General features: G+C 38.4%; 1 protein-coding gene and 1 non-coding gene across 2 annotated transcripts in view; both read left to right on the top strand.

Annotated features, from left to right (window-relative positions):
- LOC145722335 (DENN domain-containing protein 1B-like) overlaps positions 1 to 24810 on the top strand; it is a 390017-nt gene that overhangs the window by 110185 nt on the left and 255022 nt on the right. The window lies entirely within an intron of this gene.
- On the top strand, positions 1577 to 1707 carry LOC145722422 (small nucleolar RNA SNORA63). The gene has a single exon (XR_014146723.1). It is a non-coding gene; the product is annotated as a small nucleolar RNA SNORA63 (small nucleolar RNA).

The raw sequence follows: 24810 nt of genomic DNA, 5'->3' as shown, positions 1-24810 counted from the left end.
TTTTTGGGGCGCCTGGGTGGCTCAGTTGGTTAAGCAACTGCCTTCGGCTCAGGTCATGATCCTGGAGTCCCTGGATCGAGTCCCGCATCGGGCTCCCTGCTCGGCAGGGAGTCTGCTTCTCCCTCTGACCCTCCCCCGTCTCATGTGCTTGCTCTCTCTCATTCTCTCTCTGTCAAATAATAAATAAAATCTTTAAAAAATAAATAAATAAAAATAAAAACCTTTTTTGCAGTCTTCTGAGAAATACGAAATTCGGATTATACTTCTAACAGCAAGAAAAATGATTTAAAATTCTTCTTTTTTTTTTTCCACTAGTGTATTTTATTATTTTTTGTTAAGTTTTTACTTTCAATTTCGGTATACAGTGTTATATTAGTTGTAAGTGTACAATATAGTGATTCAACAATTCTATACATTATTCAGTGCTCATCTTGATAAATGCACTCTTTTTAAAAAAATATTAGATTTGGGGCACCTGGGTGGCTCAGTCGTTAAGCATCTGCCTTCGGCTCAGGTTGTGATCCCAGGGTCCTGGGATCGAGCCCCACATAAGGCTCCCTGCTCAGTGGGAAGCCTGCTTCTCCCTCTCCTACCCCCCCGGCTTGTGTTCCCTCTCTTGTTATCTCTCTCTCTCTGTCAAATAAAAAAAAAATTAAAAAAAATAAAAATATCAGATTTATTTATTTCAGGGAGGAGAGGGAAGGTCAGAGGGAGAGGGAGAGAGAATCTTTAAGCAGACTTTGGCTGAGCTTGGAAGCCCGATGACGAAGGGCTCAGTCCCACAACCCTGAGATCACGACCTGAGCCAAAACCAAGAATCAGACACTCAACTGACTATGGCACCCAGGTGCCCCTTTGTAAGTGTACTCTTAATCCCCTTCACCTATTTCACCCATCCTCCACCCACCTCCCCTCTAGTAACCATCAGTTTGTTCTCTATAGTTAAGAGTTTGTTTCTTGGTCTCTCTCTCTCTCTCCCCTGACTTCCCCCCTTTGCTCATCTGTTTTGTTTCTTAAATTCCACATATAAGTGAAATTATATGGTATTTGTCTTTCTCTGACTGACTTATTTTGCTTAGTGTTATACTTTCTAGCTCCATCCATTTTGTTACAAGTGACAAGGATTTCATTCTTTTTTATGGCTGAATAATATTCTATGTTATATATATATATATATATATACATACACATACATACCACATCTTTATTCATTCATCTATCAATGGACACTTGGGCTGCTTCCATAATTTGGATATTATAAATAATGCTGCAATAAACATAGGGGTGCATGTATCCCTTTGAATTAGTGTTTTTGTATTTTTGGGGTAAATACCCAGTAGTGTGACCACTGGATCATAGGGTAGTTCCATTTTTAACTTTTTGAGGAACCTCCATACTATTTTCCACAGTGGTTGCACCAGTTTGCATTCCCTCGAATGTGGTCTTTTAAAAATGAGCTATCTTAAGTTCTACTTACATTTTAAAAAAATCAAATCTCTTACTTTATTTTAGTACATAGTTTCATTTTAACCCTAAAGAGGACTCATCTTCTGTATGTTAAATTCTACTGCATAAGATGCAGGATCTAGTTACAATGTAGCTATAAAGTGCTGCCTTGTCTTTGCCCCCTGCTCAAAATAAAGCTGTTACCTTTCTAGCCCTGTCCGCCATGGTGCTTAGCAGCCAGGGATGCATGGTCTCAGACACGTTTACCAAGTAAAACACTGCCTTGAGGGGCGCCTGGGTGGCTCAGTCATTAAGCGTCTGCCTTCGGCTCAGGTCATGATCCCAGGGTCCTGGGATCGAGCCCCGCATCGGGCTCCCTGCTCAGCGGGGAGTCTACTTCTCCCTCTCCCACTCCCCCTGCTTGTGTTCCCTCTCTCGCTGTGTCTCTCTCTGTCAAATAAATAAATAAAATCTTTAAAAATAAATAAATAAAATTCTACTGCATAAAAATTGATAACACAGGTTAATTTCAACTAAGTACTTATTCAAGCTACTTTTTAAAATATTACATTTATTTCAACTAAGTATTTCTATAAGCTACTTTTCAAAATATTGCATTTATTTTAGTGATACCATATTTATTGCTTAGCTTGTTTTTCTTCCACAGTTTTATTTGTTCCTTTTTCTTTATTTTGTTTGGCCCCCCTCATTTTTTAATCTCTCTATAGTTCACTCCATATTCCAAGACTATCCTCTTTTTCTTGGGAGGGGCAAAAGTTTGCCCTTTTCAAAGTCAGATATAGAAGAGTAGCTTTTTGTGCTGAAATTCAGGAAGCCAGTAATTCATGAGTGTCCTTTACTTACATTTCTAAAATATGGCTTAGTAAATGAATTAGTGGACATAAAACACAGAAAATTTCAGATTTAAAAATTGCTATTTCATTAACTTCCTTGATCTCTATTTTAATTAAACTTGTTTTTGATCTAAATTTGGACAAGATTCATATGATCAGCACCCTGATGTTTATAGCAGCATTATCAACAATAGCCAAACTACGGAGAGAGCCCAAATGTCCATTGACTGATGAATGGATAAAGAAGATATGGTTTATACGTACAATGAAATATTACTCATCCATCAAAAAGAATGAAATCTTGTCATTTGCAACAACATGGATGGAGCTAGAGTGTATTATGCTAAGTGAAACAAGTCAGTCAGAGAGAGACAAATACCATATGATCTCACTCATATGTGGGATTTAAGAAAGAAAACAGATGAACATATGGGAGGGTGGAGGGGAAGGAGAGAGGGAAACAAACCATAAGAGACTCTTAACCATAGAGAACAAACAGGGTTGATGGAGGGAGGTGAGAGGGGGGTTGGGCTATATGGGGGAAGGGTAATAAGGAGGGCACTTGTTATGATGAGCACTGGGTGTTGTATATAAGTGATGAATCACTGAATTCTACTCCAGAAACCAGTACTGCACTATATGTTAACTACCTAAAATTTAAATTAAAAAAAAAAAAAAGATTCTTATGGTCAACTAAGTAGAGAGAGGAAAAGTATAAGCAAGACCTATTAATGTTCTCTGGACTCCATCTCTCCCTGATTTCCCCCAAATGTTTCCATCTATGTTCTGTGACCTTCCTTTTTCACTAGAACATAGCCCCTCTTTAACCCAGCAAAGAAACATTTAACACTTGGATTCAGAACAGAAATAAAGAAAAGCATGAGAATTAACTGAAAGTCCAGGAAAATTTTGATTGCCAACATTCCCTAAATTAGAATATGGCCACAACCCCTGGCTAAATCCCAAACCTCAAAGCAGCAGCATGGTAGCAAGGATTATCTGATCTATTCCAGGGAAATCAAATCTACTTCAGGGACTCTGAGGTCATATATAAATTGTAACAAAGACTCAAACAGCAATATTTTTAATATTATAAATATTGTTTTATTTTTTACAGATTAGACAGAAAATATTTAAACTGTCTTAAAGTAGTAAGTGTAGTAAGAGTAGTATTCTATGAATATACCAAAACTGATTTATATAGAGTCCTATTGATTGACATTTGGATTGTTTCAAGGTTTTGACTCTAACAGATAAAGTTGCTGTGAATATTCTTGTACATGTCTTTTGGTGGAGATGTATACTAATTTCTCTTGGATATAGAAGTGGAATTTCTATGTCATAGGGTATTTTCCATGCTATACTTTAGTAGATACTTCCAAAAAGTTTTCCGAAGTGGTTGTACCAGTTACATTTCCATTAACAATGTATGAGAATTTTAGTTGTTTCAAACCCTTTCTAACACTTGGCACTACCAATCTTTTTATACTTTTAGCCTTAAGGTAGTTACATCGTAAAATCTCTGTGGCATTAATTTGCACTTCCTTGATGACTAATACCACTGAACACTTTTTCATGTGCTAATTATTCATTTGGATATCTTTAATGAAGTGCCTGTTTAAGTCTTTTGTCCATTTTTTTTGGATTGTCTTTTTAAAAAAGATTTATTTATTTTAGAGAGAGAGAGAACACACACGACTGGGGGGAGGGGCAGAGGGTGAAGAAGAGAGAGAATCCTCAGGCAGACTCCCCGCTGAATCCAGAACCTAACACGGGGCTCCATCCCAGGACCCTGAGATCATGACCTGAGCTGAAATCAAGAGTTGGCTGCTTAACTGACTAAGCCACCCAGGCACCCTTGGATTGTTTGCTTTTTAAGAAAATGATTAATGGGTGATTTTTAAAACATTTTAGGTATGAATCATTTGTCAGATATAGATATACATATATATGTCAGATATTAATATATATAAATGTCAGACATAGATTATACACATATTAGATATGAATGTATATATCCCTTAGGTTGGCCTATAAGGCAATGCTCCAGAATAATCTTAAAAGGGCACACTATCATCATTTTGCTTTATTTCTGCAGTGTGTATAAGTTTTCTTAACACATTTCTGCTTTGTTTAATAAAATTAACATCACTATCTTATGGCTCTTCAGCTGTTCAAAAGTACCTTTCTTTCCACTTAATGATACATTTTAAGGATAATGTTGAGAATAGCCAAAAAAATTGCTTTTGTTTAAATACAGGAAAAGGCAAAATTATAGAACAAAAATTGTCACCACTCTCACCACTCACTCTTGTATATATTTCAATTCATAATATCACAACATGGTCCAAAATATTCTGTCTTCACATTAACAGAAATAAGTGGAGGAAGAGAAAAGGCAGGAAGCCCCAGAGGTGTGTGAGGCTTTATCATGATGGAAAGTTCCCTCTTTATGTGGTGCCCCAGAAATTTGTATATCTTGGTAAAATACTGTTTATTAAGATTTTGGATAGGTGAGGTACAGTTCTTTTCTTTGAAGGGTGAGGGGCTCATTCTCAAGCTGAAAGCTTGAGAAATGGGTACAATTTCCATAGAAATTAAAAACCTAGAAATTGATTCTCTTACAATCATCTCTTCCTGTATATCCCTTGGAAAGCATTCATGTTTGGAGACACACATCTCAGCTAGAGAAACTCTGTATTAAGACTTGTGTTGGGGTGCCTGGGTGGCTCAGTCGGTTAAGTGTCTGCCTTCGGCTCAGGTCATGATCTCAGGGTTTCCCTCTCTCTCTCAAATAAATAAATAAAATCTTAAAAAAAAAAGACTTGTGTTAATCATTCACAATTGAAGCTACTTCATAACTTCAGTTATCAGAATTCTCAATTGCATTCGGGAGTGCTGGATACCTTCATTGGCCCCTTCATACCACTTACCACCCTTCATCACCCTGCTCTCTACTCTGGGAGGCTGGGGGTTTTAATGGATTAAATCAACAAGCACCTCTGCCCTCTGGCTTCCAGAAGGGTTTAGTCAATGGGAATCCCTGACAGGAGATTAGAGAATGAAAGAGGGTATTGTTAACCCTGACTCTTCCCCTATGAAATGGCCTTTCAGCTGGCCACATTACTCTTTTGAGTCTCTCTCCTGGGTTCTATAACTCCTCTGTCTTCATCCTTTCGGCCCTGGAAATGGAACAGTTCTGGTGTTGGCAGCCCAGTGTCTTGCACTATGCTTTGTAGCCTCCCAGCACTGCCACATCTTTGCAACTAGCCCCTTTGTAAATAAACCCTTCTTAAACGTTATCCTAATTTGGGAGTGCCATCTGCTTCCTGTTGAGACCTTAACGGGTCTCAACTCAATTTAGAGATTACTGGCTATGCCCGGGTTCCCTTGTGAATAGCTCCAAATATGTTTTGGAGCCAAGGAGCTCAAGCTGATCATGGATAGGATATTCTCAGGTCTGAGAGGTGCAGAGGCACAGAGCCACTCTGCTGGTTTTCCATTCCATTGTCCCCTGCTACACCAGGATGAAGCAAGCATTAGAATGATCTAAACCTGGAAGCTATAGCTATTTTGGAGGCCTTGCTGGGTGGGTAGGCTGCAAAGTATCCCCAAAGGTCACAGCAGAATCTGATAGAGATCTCAGAAGGGCAAAGCAGCCTACAAAAAGCCCTCTAACAATAAAATGGACATCTACTGAAGATTAGGGAAAATAAAAGTCATAACAGCATAGGAAGGAAAAATTTAAAACTATTCTTTGGATATAACTGCTTCCCATGTTCAAGGGACCAAATATTCAAACACCATTTCCCATGTTTGAATACCAAGGAAGTTGATCAATTTATCTAGAGTCCCCTTGAGGATACTCACAGTTCCTGACTTAAGTTGCTTATATCCCTGTTCCTTGCCAGTCTCTTTATTTTAAATCCCTGTAAAACCTCCACCTACCTTTTGAGAACCCTAATCTTATACTTATCATAGTTTATTATCCCAGGATCCAGCCTCTTTTGTCTTGTAGTTAATATCCCTCAAGCTGGGTATTCTGTTTTAGAATAACCTCAGCAGGCCAGTCCAGGATAGGCGATGGCCCTACAAATCTCATCAGAAAGCCCGAGTGGAGAAGAGCACTCACAATAGTGTTTAGTTTTTACCTGAGTATGAGAAGGTGCCCGCCGAAGGGTAACCCTTAAAGTAGGGCAAATATTAGTTCTGACAGAGTATAGCTTCCTAAGCCCTTAAGGAGAAAGAGAATCACTTTCCCAAACTGCCTCTTCCTTGGCAAAGCTATCAATCCCTGCCTTTGACCTTGTTAGCCCTCCACATTATGCAGAATGCTTTAAATTACTCATTTTCCTCCTTTCCCAAACTCTACCCTTCCCACATTGTCACGTCTAGTCCTAATAGGATTAAGGACCATAGTCTTTATAGAGTGATAGACATTTTAATGGCTACTTCCTTAGCTACCCCCCCCCACACACACACATCAAATTCCTTAAAAGCTTTTCATTTCAACATCCTGTGGTACTCCCAGCCTTAATGGAAAACAGCGGCACCTGCCCTCTCTCTCCCTGCTCCCTGTCCCATCCCTTGAAGTGCCTCTTTTTTTTTTATCTTGCATATTTACCTAAGTCTAAAAAGTAGGCTTAGCTTGAAATTTCAGGGTCTTTCTTTTTTGATATTGCTGATTCCAAATACCGTGACGAGCTGTTCCTTTACGAATGAAGCAGTCGCTGCAGGGGCTGCTGGCACACAACAGAGGCTGTCAGCTTTCTTCAGGAACGCCTTCTCTTTCAACGTCACAGCCTCCTCTCAGGGAGGCCCACCTTCAGTGCGCTATATACACTGGGTATAGACTACCAGCCTCCTCATCCTGACCTGGGTGAAACCAACTTTGAAGGGCTATCTAGTGTCAGAGCTTCCTGGAGCATTGGCTGATGCCTTCCTTGAGACTCCATTACAGCCCAACCTTTGCTTAATCCTCCTTCTTTTCCTTCCCTTTTGAAGAACATTCCCTAATAATCTTCCAGCGGTTGACCCTCTGGGGAATTCACCTGGGGCATGACTACATTGACTTCCTAATGTAGGAGATGAGGTCTTTCCTATCCTGCACAGCATTCCTCCATCCTTTGCCCTGTCACGGCTTCCTTTCATTTCACTTTCTCGGTGTACTTACATTATCATTTGTAGATAAATTGAAAGAGACATGTTAGCAAATGCTTGACCTTTCTACCCTAAGGAAGCTCTGGTTAACCTGACTGATTTATGAGCCTGTTTTGCAGAAGTTGACTAGCCACTCGTAAGACTAGCTAAGACTGGAGAAAACAGAATTGCTGTTGTTGTGTGGAAGGAACCAAGAGTGAATGGAAGTTACCTCCATGACAACACAGAGGCCCTGCTATCTCCCCCCACTCGTCATGCTTACGCCACCATGTAATGAACACGTGTCCCATGAAGACACATGATTCCTGAATGCTCATGCTTAGAAAGGAGGGCATCTCCCTTTTCCCTATATCCAGTCAGCATCACCCTACGTACCTGGTGACATCCTGACCCCTTGTCCTTAAATACACCAACCCCAATCCTCCAGGGAGGAAGAAGATTTGGGGCTTGTCCTCCAGTCTCCTCCTTTGGCTTCCTCTCTAATAAACCCTTTCTTTGCTGCATACTGGATGTCTCAGTGGTTCGTTTTGCTGTGCATCTACCACATGAACTTGGAATCAGTTATAAAATCAGCATGCAGTAAACTGATAAATTATTCACAGCTGGGTCACATCCTTTACTATGACTATATTTTGTTTCATGAACTTTTTCTTTCTCCTGATGTAAACAGTCACCTCATATTTGTATTTTCTTGGTTTTTAACCAATTATCTCCTCATTCCAATATTAAAACTAATTCTCCTTTGAACATGGTCACTAATATTAGCTATTCAGTCAGTCTTATATTATTCTTAGAGACATTGCTCTTGGAGGCCTCTGTTCTGTTCTAATCTGGTCGTTCTCAATGCCTGCTGATGGCTGTTGTCTTGGCATTTCTGTTCACCATCAGTCTGAGAATCCCTTTCATTTATCTCTGGGCTTGAATCCCATGTTCCCTGGATTCCATAACTTCCTCTTTCTTGCTTTACTCCCTCATTTCACTCAGGGCACACTCTCTAATAGCTTTCTGGAAAGGAGTGTATGGGAGGTAAACTTTTAAGACCTTGCATTTCTGAAAATGTCTTTATTTTCTCCTCATACTTGGTTGATAGTTTCATTGAATATAGAATTTTAGATTAGGGATCATTTCCTCAAAATCATCAAATTTTCCATTGTCTTCCAACTTCCTCGGATGCTGGTGGGAGGATCCTATCCTTTCTATGTGAGTTTTGTTTGCTGATCCCTGAAAGCTTTGAGGATTTTCACAGTAACCTTGGTGTTCTGAATCTTCATGGTAATGTGACCTGTGTCTCTTTCTGGCCAATTAACTAGGAGTGAGCCCTTTCAGTTTTGAGCCTCTTGCTCTTTAGTTCTGGGAAAATTTCTCTCACTATTCCTTGGATGCTATCTTCTCCCCATTTCTTTGTTCTCTCTCTCAGGTATGGGACCTCCTGGCTTATAGTCTAGTTTTCTTGTTTATTCGTTTTCTCTTTCCATTTCTGACTTTGTATGCTAATTAGGGATAGTTTCTCAACTTTTTCTTCCAATCTTTCTGCTGATTAACTTTTTACTTTATTTTTGCTATAGTTTACTTCCAAGAGACCTTTCTTCTTCTTCTTCTTCTTCCTCTTCTTCTTCTTCTTCTTCTTCATCGTCGTTGTCTTCTTCTTCTTCTTCAATAGTATCTAATTTTTATTTCAGAGACTGAATAACTTATCTGAGTATAACAATTATAGGGTTTTTTTTTTTTAAAGATTTATTTATTTTAGAGAGAGAGCTAGTGGGGGAGGGGAGAGGTAGAGGTAGAGAAAGAATCCTGAAGCAGACGCCCAGCTGAGCACAGGGGCTGGATCCTAGGACCACAAGATCATGAGCTGAGCTAAAATCAAGAGGCAGCCACTTAACCAACGAGCCACCCAGGCATCCCTAATTATAGGGCTTTAAAAAAAGATTTTTCCTCCTTGTTTCTCCCTTTTCCTTCCTTTTGTTTACATGTTCATTGCCTTTTATGTTGTGATTTTTTGCAGATGTTGATGACCCTGTGCTATCCAATTATTATTTTTTAAGAGTGAGACACTAAAAAACAGATTAGAAGCTCTGTGTGCTCAGATGGAGCTTGTCCTCTGGTGGACTTTACCATTAGGTCATTATGTGGGGCTCAAAAGAGGCAGTATCTGTAGTTCTTTTCTCTTGGGCTAGTCCATTTTCTTGGAGAATAATCTCCCCCTTTTTCTGTTTGGAGGTTGTATACCTTGGTTGCTAGTGTTTTGGGAATTAGGTGATGGAAATTGCAGCATTTGATAGATCAATTTTTAAAAAATCCTTCGTATTAAGTCTGAAGTCTCTGCTCCTCCTACTCTCTCCCCCACCTCATCAGCTATGCCTGATGTACTTGAGGCTTAGAGCCCCTATGGTTCAACTGCTCTAGACAGTAAATACATCTTCTATATGAGAAGGTGTATTTGCTTTGTTGCATAGGGTGGCAGGGACCAGGGTTATAATCCCATTTTTAAAAGACTTTCAAATAGTTCTCTTAAGCCTAACCCACAACCCTGTTTCCAGAGATACTCATTGCCTCTGATTCCTTCATCCTTCCACAAATCTGTCGTAGAGTTGATTTGCATCTTTTGGAATTAGATGCTTAGATTTCAGCTTTCTCTAGACCACTAAGTCAGTTCTCTTTTCTATTTCCAAGGAGATTTCTTCTTTGGTTTGAGGACATATATTTTCCTAGTTGTGTGTGTGTGTGTGTGTGTGTGTGTGTGTGTGTGATTCTTCCTCTTTGTCATCATTGCCTTGGGGTTTCGGGAAGGAGAAGAAATATATGTTTTGTTTTGTTTTTTTTCTGTGATTAAATGACAGTCTCCCTTATGTCTCCCTTTTCTTCCATGTTTAAATGATGGTCTGAGGGAGAGTGAGAAAGAGTCTTACTCTTTCAGCTACATGCTCAAGAACATTATAGAGTATAATTTTCATTGAAAAGATAGGGACACAGAGTTAGTGACCAGCCTGGTATACAGTGTAATTCAATGCTGCTAATTGTTACCCAAGAAAGGCCCAGAGGTGAGGAAATACAGGACAGATTGGTGAATACATGATGTTTGACATTCTTTGGGTGATTCAAATTAAGTATGTGGGACATGAAGATACAGAAATAGGAGGGGCAAGTCTCAGACTCACGACGAGTCTGAGGGCTTGAAGAAACAGAATAGGAATAAGCATGCCAACAAGACTTTTTACTATTTATTTTTTTCCCTTGATGCCATCCTTTATGCTGGGTGAAAAAAAGATAAAGTTAAATAAGTAAAGGTGTTGCTCCTATTTTGGTATACTTCAGTTTAGAATTTAGGATTTATAACTCATCTATTTCAAAAGGATAAGGGGTAGTTTAATGTATTTATAAATACAAAGTGGACAATGGATTGAATATCTTCTGTTTGCCCTTCCAGATCATTTCTCTAACCTTTACTCTGCTATATGCCTTGGGAGACTGACTTGGACAGGTTACATCAACTCAGCTCTTGTGCAATCTAGCTTTTTGTTGAATCCAACAAGAGGGAGGCTGCAACAGGAGATACAGGGAAAGAGGGAGAATAAACTAGGGTATTTCTTCCCTTGATGCCCTCCTCGCATTATCTTCTCTCCAGCTTTCTCACCAAAGGTGACTACTCTTCTCAAGGCACCAACTCTACATGACTCTCTCCCTACTGCCTACTCTTTTCTCTCATCATGCAGCTGGTATCACCTCTCACTTTGTAATTTTGGTAGGAAGTTCAGCTATGAGTGTACCTGAACTTCCAAACAGGATGCATAATGTTGAAACTGAATAGTTTTAAACAACTTGAGCTAAGTGCCTTCCAGACCAAATCACTACAGGTTGCTGAAGGGAGTAGGGGTTTTTTCCCCTCAGGCTTTTTGTTGCCTCTGGGTACATGATTGAGGGATCTAAGTTGCCAATTTGTGAATTTGGTGAGTATATTTTAATGACTCTTCTTTTAAACCCTCATACCTAACAACTAAGTTAAATTGATATGCTTCTAGTTGTTGGCTATTTTGCAGAGTATTATAACTGATGAGGCAGGGCTAAAAGAAGAAAAATAAGTCTTTATTCTTGAGGATGTATCCTATTCCAATAAGGAAATCTTTCCACTTATTTCTATATTCCCACTTTCTTAGAGGCTTGCGGGGGGGCTGCATCCACATTGATTCACATAAACTATGTTGTATAGCCTGAGATTTTAACATGATGATAATGAAACAAATACATCTGTGAAGTGGTCTTTAGGCAAAGGCTTGTTGGAAATATGATACTAGAACACAGGGTCATGGTAAGATAAGATCCAAGGTAGCTTAAAATAGATCAGTGGTAAGATTTTTATGGACTCAAATTATTTAAATCAATTTCCATAGTTGGTTTACGCCTTAAATACTACTTCATATTCTCTTTCTAGACTATTCAATATCATAGCTGGGTTTTTTTTTTAAAGATTTTATTTATTTATTTGAGAGAGAGAGAGCGTGACAGAGAAAGAGAGCATAAGCAGGAGGGAGGGGTGGAAGGAGAAGGAGAAGCAGACTCCATGCTGAGCAGGGAGCCCGTTGCAGGACTCCATCCCAAGACCTGGGATCATGCCCTGAGCCAAAGGCAGATGCTTAACTGACTGAGCCACCCAGGCATCCCTCATAGCTGGTTTTTTGAAAAGTATTAATTTATAAAAAAATTTCCATGGAAACACTTGGTAATTATTAAACTCTAAGAACAAATGTCATTTAGAGGAAAGAGAGTATTAAAACTGGTAATTATCAGTCTGGAAATTGTGAGTTCAAGCACTGATAGAAATGTTGCTTTTTAGGGGTCATGGTTAAAAGAAACACTGAAAGGAATATACCAGGAGCCCAACATACTGTTTTGCATGGTTACCTTGTGTGGTGACAGGGTAAGAAATTGTATTCATTTTGTCAATATGTGAATATAAAACTCCATGGACCAGTTATAGAGAAGCTGTCCAAGGGTTTCGAATATAGATACCGAGCACTGTAGGTAACAGGTGTGTTGGAAACGTGTTAATTGATGGACCTGCTTGTGTAAATGCATGGTGAGAAATCATGATTACTGTACCCTTCATGTGCTGCAGAGGGAATAAAAGCTTAAATAAAAGCAAAGGGGTGGGGGAGATCCTACGTAGTAAAATGCTGGAGAAAGTAATCTTTTAGGACACTATTTAGCAAGAAAAGGATAGGCTTTTTTCTATGTCAAGGCAAAAACTGCTGTTGGTCATATCAGCCAAACTTCTGTTGAGGAACGTAGCAGTTTACTGAAGTCTTAAATGTCAGAGCTTAACTAGTCTACCCATAAACTCATGATTATCCATGAGAAACCATAAGGGAGAAGATGCTGCAAGTTCAGAAGACCATGTGACAGGAGACTAAATTTCATTAACAACACCCTGAGAGGAGCCAGGCAGCCAAAGGGAACAGCAGGAGGAATCCCCACCACTTAACACAGAAAATGTTTGTAACAGGCCCGCCTCTACATTCACCATATCTGCTGCAAAATAATCATGGGGCTGAAAGCCGTAGGTGTAACTGAGGGGCAGTGACAAGATGATCTACCGTTGTGAGAGGTTTACAATTTGTTCATTGATTTATGGAAATGCAGAAAACCTATTTTTCAAACTAAATGTAATTGTTCTCTAAAAATAGGTACCAAGTCTATGTCACTTTTGTCACTATTGTCTTTAAATACCTAGAAGCTAGAAAAAGCAGCACTCAAAATCCTTGTCGAATAGATGAGTGAATAAAATAGTAACTAGGTTTGGTAAAATTTGAGGGAGAGGAGAAGCAGAAGAGTCTGGGAGGTACCAAATTTCATATTAGATAAGGTTAGATGAAATCTGATGCCTCTGGGGGAAAATCTATTACTTCTTGAGGGGAGCTCCTCTTTTCTCCTTCCCTCCCTCAAATTATTAGAGTAATAAAATAATTAAGCATTCATCTTCTAAGTCATTTAAACTTTTTACAGAAAAATTCTTATTCATTAAATATTAATATTAGATATATATTTTTTCATTTTCTCTTTTAGCTTTTTTATTTCGAGCATAATTTTATATATTGAACCAGTTGTCTTTCTGCACTCAGAATCTTGGGAAAGAATAAAGTTTTACAGATGGATCCATCCTGAAAGTAATAAAATCCAGAGTCAAGATTTCCAGAATAACGACATAATATACAATTTATCATTCTTTTCTTCTTGACATGATGGTCATTCCATCATTGCATGATTCAACCAGTAAATATGTATTAAATACCAAATGGCCCCTACATAATTTGGGGTATTACAGAAGGAATACATGCACACACACAAAAAGCAGAAACCATACTTCCTGCTCTTAAGGTATTTATAATTGGAGGTGCTTAAATTGTATATGTATATAAAGCGAAGAGCAGTTAAATATTGTACAGCTGGAAATTGTCTAAAAGTGCCATGGAAACACAAAGGAGAGATGTTATTATGGACCCAAACCAGAGTTTTTATGAAGGAGGCAGGACCTGAGCTGGACCTTGAGGGACAGTTAGCAAGGAAACAAAGGGTCTTCCAGATGGGATGGATAAACAGAAACACAGGCATAAAAGCTGGAAGGAAAATGAGGCTGACACTTCTTATATCCCACGTTAGAAACCAAAGTAAGGTGTGACTCTCACAGCAAGTGACAGGCTGTAAATACCAGACTAATATTACTTGAGGAGAAATGTTGCTTTGGGACAGTGACAGATGGCACTATTGTTTGGGAATTAATTTCAGTCTTAATGTTTTGTGCTAGCAACAGGTGTGCTGTGGATACTTTTAAAGAAGCTAATAGGGAGTAGCTGAGCTGCTAGATGTTCTGTGTGAAAAATGGTTATAAAATTTAGAGTACTGATTAGTTTTTTAAATTTTCATTTGAGCGTAGTTGACACACAATGTTACGCTGGTTTCAGGTGTACAACATAGTGATTCAACTTCTCTGTACCTTATGCTATGCTCACCACAAGTGTAGCTACCATCTGTTATGGTACATCACTATTACAGTATCTTTGACTATGTTGTACCTCTTATTCCTATGACTTATTCATTCCATAACTGGAAACCTGTATCTCCCACTTCCCTTCATCCATTTGCCTGTCCCTGCACCCTCCTTCCCTCTGGCAACCATCAGTTTGTTCTCTGTATTTATAAGTCTGATTCTGCTTTTTGTTTGTTTATTCATTTGTTTTTTTAGATTCCACATATGAATAAAATCATATGGTATTTGTCTTTCTCAGCCTGACGTATTTCACTTAGCATAATACCCTTTAGTTCCATCCATGTTGAAAATGGCATGATCTCATCCTTTTTATGACTGAGTAATATTCTATTACACACACACACACACACACACATATGTATACCACATCTTCTTCATCCATTCATCTGTCAATGGGCACTTGGGTTGCTTCCATATATTGGCAATTGTAAATAATGCTTCAATAAACATAGGGGTGAATATATCTTTTTGAATTAGTGTTTTCATTTTCTTTGGGTAATTATCCAGTAGTGGAATTACTGGATCATATGATATTTCTATTTTTAATTTTTTGAAGAAGCTCCATACTGTTTTCCATAATGTCTGTACCAATTTACATTCCCAGCAACAGTGTACGAGGGTTCATTTCTTTCCACATCCTTGCCAACACTTGTTATTTCTTGTCATCTTGGTATTAGCCATTCTGACAGGTGTAGGGTAATATTGCATTGTGGTTTTGATTTGCATTTCCCTGATGATTAGTGATGGTAAGCATCTTTTCATGTGTCTGCAGGCTACCTGTATATCTTATTTGGAAAAATGTCTATTCAGGTCCTCTGCCCATTTTTTAATCAGATTTTGTTTGTAGTATTGAGTTATATAAGTTTTTTATATATTTTAGATACTAACCCCTTATCAGATGTATCATTTGCAACTATTTTCTCCCATTCAGTGTGCCTTTTTATCCTGTTGATGGTTTTCTTTGCTGTGCAAAAGCTTCTTATTTTGACATAGTCCCAAGAGTTTATTTTTGCTTTGTTTCCCTTGCCTCAGGAGACATATCTAGAAAAATGTTTCTATGACTGTCTGTGTTCTCTTCTAGGATTTTTATGGTTTCAGATCTCACATTTAGATCTTTGATCCATTTTGAGTTGAATTTTGTGTACGGTGTTAGAAAGTTGAAGTAGTTCATTCTTTTGCATGTGGCTATCCAGTTTTCCCAGCAGCATTTATTGAAGAGACTTTCTTTTCTCCATTATAAATTCTTGCTTTCTTTGTTGTAGATTAATTGACCATATAAGTGTGGGTTCATTTCTGGACTTTCTATTCTGTTCTATTGATCTATGTGTCTATGTTTGTGGCAGTACTACACTGTTTTTATTACTAAGCTTTGTAGTATATCTTTAAGATTTGTGTATCCATCATAAGTTTTGGATTTGTGGTTATCATGACATGAGGTTCACATATAACATCCTAAGTATATAGCAGTCTATGTTAATTTGATAGTCATTTAAGTTCAAACACATTCTAAAAGAAAACCTTTCTTTTTCTTACTCCCTCCCCGACATTTCATGAATATCCTGTCATATTTTACATCTTTTTATTCATAATTTTCTTCTAATTATGGCTATTTCTTTTCCACTTAAAGAAGTCCCATTAACAATTTTTGTAAGGTTGGTTTAGTGGTGATAAATTGCTTTAACTTCTGTTTGTCTGGGAAACTCTATCTCTCCTTTAAATCTGAATGATAATCTTGCCAAGTAGACTATTCTTAGTTGTAGGATTTTTCCTTTCAGCACTTTTCTGGCCTGTAAAGTTTCTGCTGGAAAATCAGCTGACAGCCCTAGAGGGTTTCCCTTGTAGGTAACTATTTGCCTCTCTCTTCCTGCTTTTTTTTTTTTAAAGGTTTTATTTATTTATTTGACAAAGAAAGACACAGTGAGATAGGTAACACAAGCAGGGGGAGTGGGAGAGAGAGAGAAGCAGGCTTCCTGCAGAGCAGGGAGCCAGATGCGGGGCTCGATCCCAGGACCCTGGGACCATGACCTGAGCCAAAGGCAGACACTTAACGACTGAGCCACCCAGGCGCCCCTCTCTTCCTGCTTTTAAAATTCTCTCTTTATCTTTAACCTTTGACATTTTATTTATTTATTTATTTATTTATTTATTTATTTATTTATTTATTTTTAGAGCAAGAGAAAGAGCAGGGGAGGGGCAGAGGGAGAGGGAGAGAGAGAATCTTAAGTAGGCTCTATGCACAGTGCAGAGCCCAGTGTAGGCTTTGATCTCACGACCCTGAGATCATGACCTGAGCCAAAATCAAGAGTTGGAAGCTTAACTAAGCCACCCAGGTGCTGCTAGCCTTTGATATTTTAATTATGTATCATGGCGTAGACCTCCTTGGGTTCATCTTGTTTAAAACTCTGTGCTTCTTGAACATGGATGTCTATTTCTTTTCCTAAATTAGGGAAGTTTTCTGCTATTATTTCTTCAAAAATGCTGTCTGCCTCTTTCTCTCTCTCTTCCCCCTCTCCTCCTTCTCCTCCTCTTCCTCCTCCTTCTTCTTTTTCTTCCTCTTCTTCTTCTTCTTCTGGGACCCCCATAATGCCAATGTTTGTTCACTTGATGTTGTCCAAGAGAGCCCTTAACCTTTCCTCAGTTTTAAAAATTCTTTTCTTTTTATTGTTTAGCTTGGGTACTTTCCATTACCTTGTCTTCCAGATTGCTAATCTGTTCTTCTGCATTTGCTAATCTGTTGATTCCCTCTAGCATATTTTTTTATTTCAGTTACTGTTTTCTTTTTTATATATCTGTTTATTGAAGGTCTCACTGAGTTCTTCCACTCTTCTCTCCAGCCTGGTGAGCATTATGATCATTACTTTAAATTCTTTATCAGGCATATTGGTTATTTTCATTTCATTTAGTTCTTTTTCTGAGCTTTTGTCTTGTTCTTTCTTTTGAAACATATTTCTTTGTCTCCTCATTTTGCTTGACTTTCTGTGCTTGTTTCTATGAATTGGGTGGAACAGCTACTTTTCCTAAACTTGAAGACATGGTCTTGTTATATGGTTGTCCCTTATGTAGACTATATATACTTGGTGACTTCTGCTGGTTGGCTGGAATTGTGGCTGGCATGAGCTGGGGGTCCCGTGGCTCTACATAGCAGGCACCCTGGCAGGACAGCTAATAGAGTGCTGGTTAGTTTTTAGGAATGTAAGTAATTTATTTCTTTATTTTTGCTACTATCTGAATGGCTTATTTATTCTAACTGTGATTCACCTAGTAAAATCCTATGCTTTGATGGCTTAAGAGGAGACTTAGGTTTGAAGCCTACTTACGTAACTTTAGGAAAGTTATCTTTCTGAGTCTAACCCATAAGAGAAGGAGAAACACTTGGCCTCACTCTGATATATTATGAGGATGAAATGAAAAATATATTCAAAATATGTACTAAATCTCTTGGCACATATTTTTCCTCTTTCCTTCTTTTTCTTTCTCATTTCTCAAAAAAATAGGCAACTATTCTCAAGAAGACCACATAACTTATCTTACAAGCTTGTGACATTTTTTGGACGAAAATGGAGCATTACTGAAAATCACACTGGGGAACAGTAGTAAATTGAAACTGATCCTTATTATATTTATGAAAAGAGAAGAAAAATGATACGAGAAAAAAAATTTAAACCCCTATAAACCATTGAATAAAACACTTGCATCACAAGAGATGTTCTGTGCGTTTCTGTACAAGTATCTCAAAATCAAAATCTCATTGCAATGTGCTTGACGGTTCTCACTAAAAGTAGCGATGCACACAATATTAACTGCAAACTGCCAGTCCTGTTCCCTCATGACATCACATCCTTTCTCTATCATATTTTTTCCTCTCAAACTTTCTGTCCAATACATTCTGGCTGTCCTGGGAAATTAGGGACACCAGTAATTGGGGCCTAAAAGGGCCAGGTTTAAATATATTTAGATTCCAGAGTGATTAAGTTTGGAAGATAAAATTGAATTTATATGATGGCCTTTCCTGAGAGGGATTTCAAGAGGGCACTGCAGCATAATCTGGTGTTGAGGTGCGTGGGAATAGCTAAACTTGTCATTAGAGACTTCTTGACATTTCACCATTTTATTTTATTTTTATGCTTTGAATTCCCGCACTAAAAGGTGGGAACAGAGATATAGTGAGGTAGCCATTGAAATATTGCTGCTCTCTTTCATTGATGACTGGAGTCTTTTGTAACATGCCTTAATATTTGGTAGCAATTAATATTGTGTTTATAAACTTACAACTTAAACTTAATTCTATGCTTGCCAAACAAACTACATGGAGAATCTCAGCCTAAGAAGCTTCAGTCCTAATACATTAATTAGCACATGCATGAGTCTGACTGGATAGCCTAGGACAAAGTAAGTCAACAGAAACTGAGCTCTAATCTACTCCGGGTTTCTTGCAGGAATTATTTGTAACCAAGTGCATCCAGTACAGTGAGGGGACTTCTACCCTTATGTTCACAGGGCTTAAGGTCTGATTTCAGGATGTGTTGGGGTGTTCTTAAAAGTCACTTCAGTGATCCTATGGAACGTGTCCTGGCCTCATTCAGCTGCCAGGCTCCTCCTATAGAGCCCTGAATCAGTGTCATAGAACGTAAGGCAACCAGAAAGGATCTTAGTACCTTCCTGGTGATTACAAGTATACAGCACTCTTCTTTTCTTGGTTGAGTTTATGCATGCTTTTTCTGGCTATGTGTTTTAGACTTTTTGGTACATATTACCAAAATAATAGGACTCTCTTTTTCGCTTTGCATAAGGTCTTCTTGGACAATGAATCATTAAAGCAAGCCCAGAGGAGACAATGCAGCTGATAACCTGAGTCAGAAAAGTTTAACCTATCATTGGGCTCTCAGTATGCCAGTCATCTCTATTTATAGATGGGCTGAAAGCATGCCCCCAGAACTTCAGTGCCTTCCTGAATATTATGATGGTAATAGTGAAGGTTCACAGGATTGGAATTCTTGGGCAAAGAAAATGAACCTCTTCGAAGAGTAGTAAGTACTAGTTTTTATAACTACCTAGAGAATATATATCAGGTACTCCAACTAAGTCAGTTTGGGAGCCAGGACACAGAGTTGTCTAGAAGTGCAGGAAAAGTACAAGCTGAAGCAAAAGGACAGCATCTTTTGAGGCTTTGTTTTTTGAGAGGAAGAGCGCAAGGTCTGGACAGGACAATGGCCACTTACAGGAGAAGATAGCACAGCCTGGAGCCGGAGGAGACACAATAGATACACAATAGATGATAATATTTGAACATTGGCTTAGGGGCGAGTGATTGAACCCATCATAAGGTAATTGCTAATTTAGATCTACCAAGGCGGCTGTTTCTAGCATCCATTTCTTATAACATGCAGCCTGTGTAGACGGTTTATATTCATTGACCTCTTTTTTTTCCTAGATCCCCATCTTGTGTAAAAAAGTTCCTACCATATAATCTTTTCCTAATATGTAATTTCAATGTAATAGGTTAAAAACTCTATGTCAAATGGAGATTAATTTCACAAATATATGACATAAAATACCAAGATTCATAAAATAAGGCCTATTTTCTGTTTTTATGAATGTTCATAGAAAATTATACTTTAGTTTTGCTTTTTCATCTTTGAGAACCAGAAAATCCAATTTCCAGACTGTCTTTCCCCAAAGATACAATTTGTCTATGGACTGATTATGTTAGGAAAGTTTCTCTCAACTTTAGCTTTCATTATTTGTAAAATGAGTAAGTAACAAGTTTTTAAATTTCTTTTAGCTTTTATAACAAACTCTTTAAGTTTGTTATATAAGTGCTTTTGTTTACCCTGTAACTTGTACAAAGGACTTTTAAAGAAATGTATGATTTCAGAAATATTTAAGACTGCTTGTAATTTGGGTATAGATATCAATGAGGGAGATGCCATATGGTAATACATTTGAATTGAAATATAAACCCAGTTGAGCCTTGCTCACTTTTGTTGAGCAAGTGACTGAGAGAGAGCAAGAGTGAGAGAGCGAGAAAGAGGCAGAGAGAGAGAAGAGATATATATGTGCTTTGTGAAGAAAATGGCTTTTTAAAATGGCTCAGTAGTATTTTGCAGGCCAACTTTACTTCCTGGTGCCTCCAGCAAACAGGGGAAAGTGCATTCTTCCACACAGGCGTTCTTGGAATGAAATGTCTCTAGAGAGTTCACTTCCTGCTTCATCATGCAGAGTACCTGTTTTACCTACTAATCTATACCTCACAGGACTATTGAGAGCCCTAGCTAATAAAAAATGATCATAAAGCACTTGGCAAAATCACAACAACTATAAAAGGATACATGCAAATGTGGTAAGGCTTGTCTTTCTGGTATGTACATGAAGTCTTTGTGTGTGAAATGATACAGTGACTCAAATGTTAAACCATTTTTTTTTCTTTCACAAACTGGAAGTAGTTTTGCCAGCTGGCTTGCTGTAGTGAATTGTTTCTAACTCAATAGTAAGCCACTTGATTTAAAGCCTTCCCTCCATTTCTAATATTAGGCCTCTCCCCAAGAATTTGTGCATGTATTATTTAAGAATTCATACCTGCTTATTTAAAGGGAAAGAGCAACGTGTTTGTGTTAAAGAAAAAAAAAAAAACGTAGGGAAATAAATGGGTTGATGGTGATCAGTGGTCTTATGTCATCACTGAATAGGAATTAGTAGCTCCTATTTGGTAGTTTTCTTCAGTAACCACAGTGAGAACACACTGTAATTACTATACATGGTGCACATACTCATGTCATATGTTCCTGATCCATAATTCAACCTGGAGGGAAGTAAAGAGAAGACCCAGGGAGGTGGCTGTATAGCAGAGAGAAAGAGTGGTCAGTCCACATGGCGAGGTTCCATTAAGTCACAAGCAGACTATCAGGTTTAGTCGTGGGTCCAGATGCCTCTGTCCCACTCCACCAAGTTCAGCTATCCTGCTTGGCAGAGGAGACTAACTGCAGTTGTGCATAGTGAATGAAGAGAAGCAGGTAAGACCGAGGTCCTTCTTACAAAGCAAGCAAATTTCCAACAAACTAAGACCTTTATCAGTTTCATTCTGCTGCTCCTTCTTTCCCAGAAAAGATGACAAGCAGAGGTTTTCTTAGCAAATACTTGCTCATGTCTTGGGTCTGACATCAGAGACAAGAGGAGAGAGATAAGATGATATCCCATACTTCTGAAGCCAAGGAGACTTCTCAGTCCTTGTTTATTTTTAGCGTGACCTTGTTTGTAATAATAAAAAAGGGGGGGTGGTCAAATATTTTGACCTCTGCTTTTGAATCTCTGCTTATCATTCTAAGGATCTTCTGCTGTGGAATTGTACCTTTTAACCTGCTATTTGACTGAATTCTGTGCTGGCAGGTAATGCCCCCACCCTGAATCAATCAGATTTAAGTACATGTAATATTTACCTAGTTATTTTCTTATATTTTAGGAAAGTATAACTTGGCATACAGGAATGTGTTTGTCTTTTTCTTTTTACAGGAATTTGTTTTGATCATTTCCCTATTTATATGAGGATTAGGGTTGCTTATAGGGGTTATTGATTTTGTTGGACTATCAATGTCATATTAGATGCCTTTCTATGTTTCCTTCCAGTAAATTCTAATGTTGTGCTCATTGGATGTGATTACACATTCTCTTGAGACTATTAAATGGGTGTGAGTGGAATTGCCATATGGTAAAGATGTTTTTATTTATGTGACGTGTCTGGTGGGTGGGGTTAGGAGATTCTTTCCCAGGCATTGCCACAGGGTTACACAAACACTGCTGTTTCTTGTAACCCAAGTGAGACTCCTCAAAGAGTCCATAAAGAAAATTTGTCTTCTCTGATTACAGTCTATTGGTGATACTCTGCTTCAAGCATTGTTTTTTCCTAACTCCAAAGACTATTTTAAGTTTTCCAATGTCTGGCAGATGTCAAGATAAAGATAAAGATGAACTAGCAGAAGCTCGTCAGAGGTAAGAGAATTTGATTATATGATTTTTGGCAAATCACTTGAAATACAGGGGAAAGAGAGTGTCTTTGCTGTATTATTTTTTGAGAATTTTACTATCCTTTTTGCTAAAAGTTTAGCAGAAAAAGAAACAAATATCATCATTTCCCACTTGATTTTTATAAATATTTGGATATGTTCAGATTTAGTAATAAAGATGTTAGGAATAATCAGAGTCTTTTTGTCTCCAAAACTGGAACTTTTTTCTTAGAGTCAGCCTTCAAATTAACATTGAATGCTAACTTCATAGGCCATGAGTTGTGACAGAAACAGGGGAAGCATACTTTCTGGAAAGATATTGCTCCCAAATATTCTCTTCTATCATCTCTCTATTTGAAAAGCACTGCATATGTCATTTTGAAGTACAATTTCACCTTCAGAATCAAATTCATAATATTGCTGCTAAGTATAAAAAAGAATAATATTTTTGGAGAATGTTCTTCTTAATAACACTATCTGAGCTGATACTAAAAGGCAGTTCCTGCTAAAATATTTTCAAGATTGTTTTCTAAGGACTTCAAGAAAATCTGACTTATTAAATACTTTACATAAAGGATTTTTATCCTATAATAAATGAAGATGGTGATACTATTAATAAATTTCACCTAAGAACATTAATAGGAGGCAGTACAGAGTTAGATTCTAGGGAATGTCTGATTTGGATACACGCAGACTATAACTCATGAGGGGATTGTGTCTAAAAGTTTATTTCTAAGTTAATTGTTTGGAATTCAAAACAATTGGTGAGGCTCACAGCCCATGAGTTTACTTAAGTTTTATTGAAGTTGAAGCATTATTAACAGTATTATATAAAAAATACCATTCTAGAGTTTACAATATTGTTTCTCTTTCCATACTCCAAAAGGGAAGGAGCTATCAGGGCAGGTACTCCTGGGTATTAGTGACTCTTCATTTCTGTCTAAGGCAAATTTCCACATGGGTACATTGTACAAATGGATGAGGGTTAGGGGACCAGGAGTTACCTTTATGGTTATCCCAGTACATTGGGAAGGACAGGTGTCTCACTAAAGGCACTGAACTTAGATTTCCCCCACACCATTAGTATATAAAAATATATTATTCAGGGACTATTTGGGTATGGCTTAAGCAAGTTGGATATTATTAGGTAGATAAAAAGTTCTTGCTAGTACACTTTATATGTATTGAAAACTAGGCAATTGTGATGTGTCGTCAAAACTTCTATTGACATCAACTAAAAATTTAGAATTAAACCTTTATTTTTTTTTTAAGATTGTATTTATTTATTTGAGAGAGAGAGAATGAGAGACAGAGAACATGAAAGGGAGGAGGGTCAGAGGGAGAAGAAGACTCCCCGCTGAGCAGGGAGCCCGATGCGGGACTCGATTCCAGGACTCCAGGATCATGACCTGAGCTGAAGGCAGTCACTTAACCAGCTGAGCGACCCAGGCGCCCCTAGAATTAAACCTTTAAAAAGTACTAAATGCATTCAAGAGTAGTCAAGGAAATAAGGAATACTTGGTGGTGGTAGTGTGTGTGTGGGGGGGTGCAGGTTGGGAATAAGTAAACGTAGCCACCAGAGCCACTGTTCATCTTGAAGGTATTTCTTAAGCTAGACGAGCTTGAGAACCTGTTATTACAGCCTCATGGGGCTTGAGGACCTTCCTAATGTAAGGAGTTCAATAGGATACCCTCATAACCTGGCATTCCAAAGGGATTCAAGCGAAACTGATGGTCTCAAAACACTGGAGCAGAATTGGAGGGGGGGGGGGAAATCTTTTTTTTAAGATTTTATTTTGAGAGAGAGAGAGAACAAGCATGCATGAGCAAGGTGAAGGGCAGAGGGAGAAGCAGACTCCCTGCTGAGCAAGGATCCTGATGCAGGGCTCGATCCCAGGACCCTGAGATCACGACCCGAGCCAAAGGCAGACGTTTAACTGATGGAGCCACCAGGTGCCCCTAAGGATTCATAACTATAAACCAGATCTCACATGGGTGGTTTGAAAAATTTCAAGTTGAGAATTTAGTATGAAAGGGCCCTGACTGGGTAGTGACCCTCCAGACATCTACCAAGAGTAAATGAATATTCTTTCCAGAGAACTCCTCTTTTCATTTTTTTTTTTTTAAAGATTTTTATTTATTTATTTTGAGACAGAGAGAATGAGAGACAGAGAGCATGAGAGGGAGGAGGGTCAGAGGGAGATGCAGACTCCCTGCCGAGCAGGGAGCCCGATGCGGGACTCGATCCCGGGACTCCAGGATCATGACCTGAGCCGAAGGCAGTCGCTTAACCAACTGAGCCACCCAGGCG

Source organism: Leptonychotes weddellii, chromosome 6 (assembly GCF_054177405.1).
Source record: "Leptonychotes weddellii isolate Sample4059 chromosome 6, ASM5417740v2, whole genome shotgun sequence".
NCBI classification, from domain to species: domain Eukaryota; kingdom Metazoa; phylum Chordata; class Mammalia; order Carnivora; family Phocidae; genus Leptonychotes; species Leptonychotes weddellii.
Note: the sequence above shows the minus strand (reverse complement) of the source record. Positions and strands in the feature narration are given on the sequence as shown.